Genomic DNA, 8,901 nt, shown 5'->3' on the forward strand with positions numbered 1-8,901 from the left:
AATTTATGACTATTGTGAATATCTTCAACGTAACTCATAACAATATTTTTTAAATTTTGAAAATGCGTGTGAGTGCGTAAAATGTTTAGTATTTTATAAGTTTTCGATGATTACTATATTAAACTTCTTATTATTATTAATTATGTCAAAAAGAAACTTATGATAGTACTTTTTAAATTTTAAAAATGCGACTGAGTGAGTGAAATGTAAAGTATTTTTCGATTTTCAAATTTTTTTGACACGAAATTTTGCGTTGAGGATTGAAAACAAGCATTAATTTAAAACGGGAAGTAACTATTTAGCACAAGAAATTATTTCTTACTCAAAAAATCATTTCTCACCCCAAGAAAATGTATGTATTGAATTCATAATGCATAAAACTTCGTGGTACAAGTAAAAATTTTTCACGCCAAGAAATTCTTTTTTTCTATTCTATTTTATAAATTCAGTAGTGATATTTCGGTTGTCGCATGACTGCAGGTTGCTTAGTATCATGCAATAAAAATTATAACTATATATATATTACCGTAAAACCTCGAATCAGTTTTGCAGGTTGTCGTTTTTGTTCATGTTAAAGGAAAACTGAAACAGAATTACCGCACTAAATCGAGGTTTTACTGTATTATTATATTCGTTAAGATTATTTTCTATTATACGTATAATTGCAGATGACGGTGCAATGGTATATATACCAGTAAAGGGTGATAGCGGTGTCTACGAAAGAATAGAAGTCAACAGCTTTGACGATGATGAGGTGGCAGAAGAAAATGCTGGAGTATGTGCTGTTTGCCTTTTGAATAGGCCAAAAGTTATAGTGTTTCCTTGTTTCCACTTATGCTTATGTTTACGGTGTAACTTCGGCCGACAGTTAGTGGATGCGGATCACTTAGCTGTAAATAGAAACAATCGATCAACGTGTCCTGTATCCCGTGGACTTGTTAACTCTACAACAGAAGTGTATATATCATAATTTCTCACAAAAGGAAGCAAAAAAATATTGAGTGATTTTAATATAAGATTTAAAAGAACTATAAATAAGTTAAAAAAAAATAATTACTGAAAAAATAACTTATTACTCACTACCTCGCATTTTCCAAACTTAAATTTTGAAAATATTATGATAAGTAATTTTAAAACTTATTGATAATTATTATTGATTTAGTATAATAATAATTTTAAACTTATAAAAACCTTTCTATTTTATGGAAATATTAAAATTATATATAACTAGAATATTTCTAATAGGAGCGACTGGAAAATGAGTTTTTTTAACTTTTATTGCTAACAATTGAAAATGTAATGTAACAGTTATTGATAATTTATAAGAACTTTTATATTTAGTAGAAATAAAAAAATTTAATATATTTAAAATCTTAGGAGTGAGAGTGAGAGAATAACGAGTTACCTCCGAAATTACTTATTATAATTATAATTTTAGTACAGTAATTATTTTTCATTGACAAAATCCTTCTTATGTAACTCATTCGCTCTCACTTTTAAAATTTAAAAATATTATTATGAGTGACGTGAAACTTATTTATAATTGTTATGAATTAAACATGATAATTATATGGAATAGGCAATATCCTTAATATTTAGTAAACAAATATGATTTTAATATATTAAAAATATTATAAGAATGAGAGCAAGGAAATGATTTTTTCAAAATATTTATAGTTGTTATAAATTCAATGCAACATTTATCTGAATCTTATAAAATACTTACCATTTGACTCACTTACTTTCATTTTAAAAATTTTGAAAGTACTATAATAATATGTTTTTTGACTTTATTAATAATACTTAATAAGTAAATATAATAATTATCTGGATCTTATAAAATACTGAACATTTGACTTACTCACCATCATTTCCAATAGTTTCAATTTATAAATATTTGAATATTTGTACTAAATGTTAAGTATTCCATAAGTTTCAATCAATTATTATATTAATTAAATCTATAATAATCATAAATAAGTTAAAATATAACAATAATATTTAATAAATGTCGATTATATTTTTCAATAATAAAATAAAAAACTCAAAAAAACAATAGATGAATTTTATTCTTTCCATTTCTTATGTAATAATTAATAATTTATTCGTTGAAGTAGAAGCTGCATACTCTAGTCTGGTGGATTTTATCGTTTCTATCGTTCATCTGTTCGCTTGTGACAAACAATGATTTAATTGCTTAGTTAAGTATCATTCTAATAAAATAAAAAAGTTAAATATAAATAAAATAAAAATACGAAGCTTGCACTGCTTTTTACTCGTCGTCATAATTAAAATATATTATCTAGGTATTATTCAGATAATAATAATACGGCGCGGTATCTCCATTATCGACATACGTTAATCAATTTTTCCTGTATTTTATATTGCATGGTACATAAGCATATGATAAAGAAGTTTATTTTTTGGTAGTGTTTCTATGCGGTAGTGTTTTTATTGGGTAGGCTTAAAAAATGGTAAAGACGTTTTTAGTAGTATATTTTATTGGTAGTAATTTATTATGGTATATGTGTAATATGATTGAGTTATTTATGGTAGTCATATAAATGGTAGAGATGCTAATGGTAGGCATTTTTATGGGTGACCTGTATTGTGGTAGAGATGCTTATGGTAGAGATTGTTATGGTCGAGTTCGTTTCTGGGAGGGTTGTAATCTGGTAGAGTTGTAATGTGAGAGAGTTCTTCAGTGGTAGAATTGTTGATTGGTTGAGATTTTTGCGGGTAATGTTCAAAACTGGTTTAGTTCGTGTGTGGCGCAGTTACTTGTGGTAGGCCTGGTCATGGTTCAGTTGTCGTAAGGTAGAGATTTTTCTGGTACACCTATTAATGTGCCTCCATAACAAGTCTCAGTACCAGCAACTTGCATCAGATATACTTATATTGTCATATAATCGCCCATCGCGTGAATATACAGAACTTACATTCCCGCTGCGGGAATGCAGATCTTAAATTCACGCGGCGTGAATTTCTTGAACGTATATCCACGCGGCATACTCATATAACAACATGAAGAAATCAGTTATGACTAATAATTGATTACCTATGTTAACTTTTTTTTTATTTATAACAACTAGCGTAGGACTACCATACTATGATCATTATTTAAAAATTATATTAATATCAAATGTAATAATCCAAAAATGTAATTAATTGTAAGTTATTGCAGATAATAGTTTTACTAAATATTCTTAATCCTCTTTTAACTCTGGAAGACTCAATATTTAAGTCATAAAATATTTTGAGATATTGATAACGCAGCTTTTGACCGACCGATCATACGAAACGGTGTTGGTAACTTAACATTGTCAATTGTTAAATCATTTAGTGACAACGTCTCGATTTCATTGCTGTTGTTATTGTTAATTTCTTTGGTTGACTTCTCTCTAATGAAAGATCGCTGACGCCATTATATAAATCGCTTTGAATTTTTTTTAGTTTTTTTATCGTCGTCTCAAAAATTTTTTGGGATGATTTAGAGCCAGTAAAAATTATATCTTTACAGACGTGAGAAAGTATATTTTTTTTCTGACTTTCTGACAATTTTTTTGGACTCGCGATCTCGCTAATCTTCACACGCCTCATTTTTGGAGTGGAATTGGTCTCTTGATCCGTCGGTTTTAAGATATCATCATTTTGTTTCCATCGATCAGGACATAATTCTTTTTCAAATAATGATAGATTGAAACATGTACGCGCTGCAAAAATGTGGACACATGGAAGAAGCCACGATTTATTAATTTTACAGCTGCATTGATTTGGCGTTGTATAAATTCTTTCATCATAAAATTCAATAGAAATTTTAATTTCCTGCGCATCTTCAATTTTGTATTGAATTCGCTTACTTAATGTAATTTGTTTCATAACATGGTTAAAGACTGGTTCAATGAGGTACAATTTGTACAGTTTTTCATCTGAAGTTAAATTGGAGTCGGTTACTTTTTGTCTCAAAATCGTTTTAGTTTTTTTATGCAGTGCTTCATAAGCTCGGCATTGCTCAAATTCAAATAGAGCATCAATAAATTGAACAAGAGTGTTGTAACGTTGAATAGCAGTTTTTATCTTTCCATTTAGTGACTCCAATCGATTATTTGTATCGTTTCCTAATGTACCGTTAACCATATTATGGACTGTCCATTCTTCTTTAAGACTGAAGCTGGAACTGTTGTGGAAAATTCTTGATAGACTCGGTTGTATATTTCTGCTGTTTCACTTTTAGCAAGCTTGTTCAACAATTGAAGAGCTACGTTTTTTTCTTCTTTGCTAATACCCATATGCGAAACTGAAACTTCACGTTCGAAAGTCCTTAATGTATGAAAAAGACATATAGAAGTCGGTACTGACGGAAATAGTTCATGGAGGACATATCGTTCTACAAAGTCTTTGTCAGTCATAAAACTTTTTATTCTAGAACATGCTTCGATGTTATAGCTTTCAAAACAAGTCAAGAACCATTTCATTGTGTCTCGTTGTTCATTTGCTAATATTCCGACAGAAGCAATATTAGTTTATGCATTACAATATTCCACAACAATCAGTAGCAATGCAAAATTTCTTTTAAATAATTTGTACGTTCCGTCGATAAAAACGATGTCGGGATACAATTTAATAGCATTTTTATATTTTCAGTGATGAAAAATAATCCAACGAACTCATTTTTATCATTTTGTAAGATTTCTACATCTGCTCCTGGAAAAATAAAAATTTAGTCAACAGAATCACAAGTAACTGAATTTTTTTTTGGCTGTTTAATTTTCTTTCAACAATTTGATATTTATAAATTATTCTCAATTTAATGATTACATAAATGATTTCAATATTCATTAATAATATAACAAAAACAAGTATTTCAATGATTAAATAAAAAAAAAAAATATGCAACTTGTTCATTCATGTGGCCTTAAAAAATGAAGAATTTTTAGTAGTTGTTGACTTTAAAATAGATTTGATTTCTCATACATTATATATTCATTTCAATTTAATATAATTAGATGTATCGTTATATTTATTTTGTTTTTTAATTCAACTCATCAATTTCAATTGATTTAATTTAAAAATAAAAATCATCACAATACAAAATTTCAAAAATCTTAAATTTTGTTTACTTGAAATTGAGAAGTTAATTTTCTGAATCAGTTTTAAAGAATTAAATTGAAAAAACTGGGAATCAAAAATGAAAATTGGTTTTTTGACAGATCTTTCCATACCCAAAGAGCCAATAGGACTACTCTGTTTAGAGAATCTTATAGAATCCAATAGATTTTCATAAATTCTTATAGGGATTTTATGAGTATGAATGAGTTTTTTGAGAAGTGTTATAATAAAGTATAGAGTCTTATACATACAGCTATAAGAATCTATCAGATTTTTAAGCAGGGCATTGAAAATATATATGTAAACAAATGAAAAAAGATTAGAATAAAGCTAATATAGAAAAATTATATATCAATATTTTTCTTATTGTTTTTATACTTAAAAATTTTAAATAAAATCCGAAGATTTGTATTTTATTCGATGGGTACAGTTTATTTTATTTTAATAATACGAGCAATCGAGGTAAGTACTATTAATAGACTTAACGAAACACTGAACAAGCTAGTAGAGTAGCATTGAATGAGAAAATTTGGAGCTTGTAATGTACAGAAACGTTGACGTGAAGAATATTTGAATCCGACCAATGACATTGTATATGTACACTGATAAAAAAGTTGACTTGATTCAAGAGCGAAAATTTTGAACCAAGAATTATATTTTGAAGAAAATGATTTTCTTGAGTGAAGAGAAAAAATTCTTGAACCAAGAGAAATTCACTTGACCCAAGAATAATTTTTGACTCAAGAATTTTTTCTCTTGACTCAAGAAATTCATTTTCTTCAAAATGAAATTTTTTGTTCAAGATTTTTTCTCTCGAATCAAGTCAACTTTTTTTATCAGTGTATGCTACAAGGCGCAATAAAAATTGTTTTTAATGCGTTTTTTTATCTTTTTTTAATTACTCAATAGTAAATATGATCATGAATAATATAGAATCTAAATAATTTATTTTGTTTTGTATGTAGATTTAATGTTACCGTATTTTTCCCGTAATAATGATTCTGCCGCTGGTAAAGAATCATCATCAGCCGTTGTTGAGGCTTGGGCGATATTGTGGAGATCCTTTCGCGGTATTTTTTTTTTTGAAATTCCACTTCGATCTTCTTTTGAATCAGAGATTTGGGACATTTCATTTTTATTAAATCCTCAACAATTATTTTTTCCTCAGGATTTAAATTTCTAATTTTGGGATAGTACTCGAAATATTCCTAAAAAGTAGAGTAATTTAGTTAGTAAAGAATATCTATCACTATTAAATGAATGCTTTTATTTTTTTAATTATTTATACAGTATAATAAGTATGATCTTGACGTGAAATTTTTGTTAGTCAAATAGCTGTTTGTCAGTTCAATCGTAATTATGACTTTTGTGATGTTTCAAAGAATGCCTATTCAAAGTTGAAATACACACAAATAGTTGTTCGAAATATGCAAAAGCTATTTAACAAATAAAAATTTGGATGCTAACAGTATAATTAAAATGTAACAAATATAAAAAAACAAAAATAAAAATTTAAATTTGAACAATTGCTAAGCAAATAGTAGATGAGTATATTTTTCACGCAACTACAACAAAAATCGAAATTATATTGTAGTAATATTAAGGTAATATTTACATCCAGAGTTTTTTTTATCGTACCTGTATTTTCGAGTACCAGTTCAAACAATATAAAAATGATACTTAACGTTTCTTCATTAATATATTTCAGTAGAATGGTACGGATTACAAACCTGTGTCCCTTCATGATTGTGATTCTCGTTGGATTCTTTGACGGCTAACTTTTTTCTGTCTTTTGTGACGGTGATCCGAATAAAAGCAGGATAATTTTTCTTATAAGTGCTATAATAATAAATAAGTATACAAATTAAATTCAAGCTTCTTATAAAATTCTAATGTATCGCAAATAAAAATATCTGAAATTTTTGTAGAAAGTTTTTAACTTGTAAAATTTTTTTAATTTCATGAAAATCTGAATTTATATATATACATTAGGGTGTGTCATATCATTTCGGAGCAACATTTTGTTTTTTAAGTTCATGTGAAAAAAATCATAGTTAAATAAAAAAAAAATTTCGCGCAATAAAAAAATTCTAAGTCGATTACAGACGTAGCTCATTGAAAAATTCGATTTTCCCATTTAAATAACACGGGAAAAATTTTTTTTTAGCTTTAAATACTTTTAAATCCTTAACAAATCAATGAATTGAATAGACTAATACATGATTCTGGAGGAATTTGAACGCTCTACAAAAAAGGTCTCATCATTTTTTGATAAATCCATCTGTTCAATAGTTATTAGAGCTCGAAGTAAAATTAGAGATTTTTTTACTTTTCCGGTGAAACTATCCAACATCACAAAATGTTATAAGATCTTTTTTTTTGACAATTTTATTCTCTACAAATTAGTATCAGTAAAGTCGAGCTCTAATAACTTTTGAACACATCGATTTATCAAAATATGATACGAAACCTTATTTGTAGAACGATCAATTTCCTACAAAATCATGCATTAGTCTATTCGATCCATTGATTTGTTAAAGATTTAAAGATACTTCAAGCTTAAAAACAATTTTTTCCCGTGTTATTTAAATGGGAAAATCGAATTTTTCAATGAGCTACTTCTGTAATCGACATAGAATTTTTTTTCTTGCGCGAAATTTTTTTTTTTTTTGTGTTGAAGCATTGGGATAATCCATCCAGTCGTTACTCCTATCAGTAAACATAATAGATCGAAAACTGAAATGTGATAATTTTTCAAAACACCCAAAGAGTTATATGAAAGTTCACCAGATGGAACTGAACACATATTCCCTTGTTTTATGCCATAAAACAAACTGTATTTGATTAGTTTTTGCTATAATAAAGGAATTTCTTAACTCAAAATTATTCTACAAGTTGGTAGAATTCATTACTACTTTTCCCGCCCTCATGACGACAGAATTAAAAAATATCGACGCATCGAATGTATCCATGTCTTAACGAATAAAGGAATTCTTCATATAACCGTGATCGAGCAAGTACGAACAAGTTCCGAAAGCTACTCTCGTCATTAATTATTTATTCGCGTTTTTTATAAAAAAAAAAAATACCAAATTTGGTTTAAATAAAACTGCTAATCAACTTTATTAATAAAAAATAAAAAAAAAAATAAAACCATTAAATTTAATTAGTAAATTAATAAAAATTATAATATAATATAATATGGATCGAACATTTCGCGTAGGGGAAACTTTTTCGACCTATGAAGAATTTACACTAAAGTTTGATGCTTTTTGTGAAAGTTCTGGACATAACTTTAGTGTAAAAGACTCAAAAAAAGTGGACAGTGCTAATTTAAAAAAAAATATTTTACCAGAGTTAAAATTTTATAAAAAATATTTTGTATGTCCCCGAGCGGGAACATTTCAATCTAAAGCTAAGAAAAATGCAAGACAACGAAAGTAAGTAAATAAATTACTATATAATTCGTTTTAAAAAACACAACAAGTATGATCTACATGTAGATAATTGTAATTATAAAATTTTTATATTTTCAGAAGCGAAAAAACCGATTGTCCAGTCAAGCCCTTCTTGAAAGCATCAGACGACGGGCAAAGTTTGCAAGTTATAGAGTTTGAGGATGTGCATAACCACCCTGTTACGGAGAAGGTAAAAAAAAAGAAAAATTTTTTATCGAAATATTTCAAAACTTAAATATCTCTTTCGTATTTACAGAAGAAACGTGGACTCGCGCGCCAAGATGGCGATCAATCTAATGATTACGAGGTTAATAACAAATTCTAACTCAAAAAA

This window comes from Microplitis demolitor, chromosome 6 (assembly GCF_026212275.2).
Source record: "Microplitis demolitor isolate Queensland-Clemson2020A chromosome 6, iyMicDemo2.1a, whole genome shotgun sequence".
In the NCBI taxonomy this organism is placed as follows: domain Eukaryota; kingdom Metazoa; phylum Arthropoda; class Insecta; order Hymenoptera; family Braconidae; genus Microplitis; species Microplitis demolitor.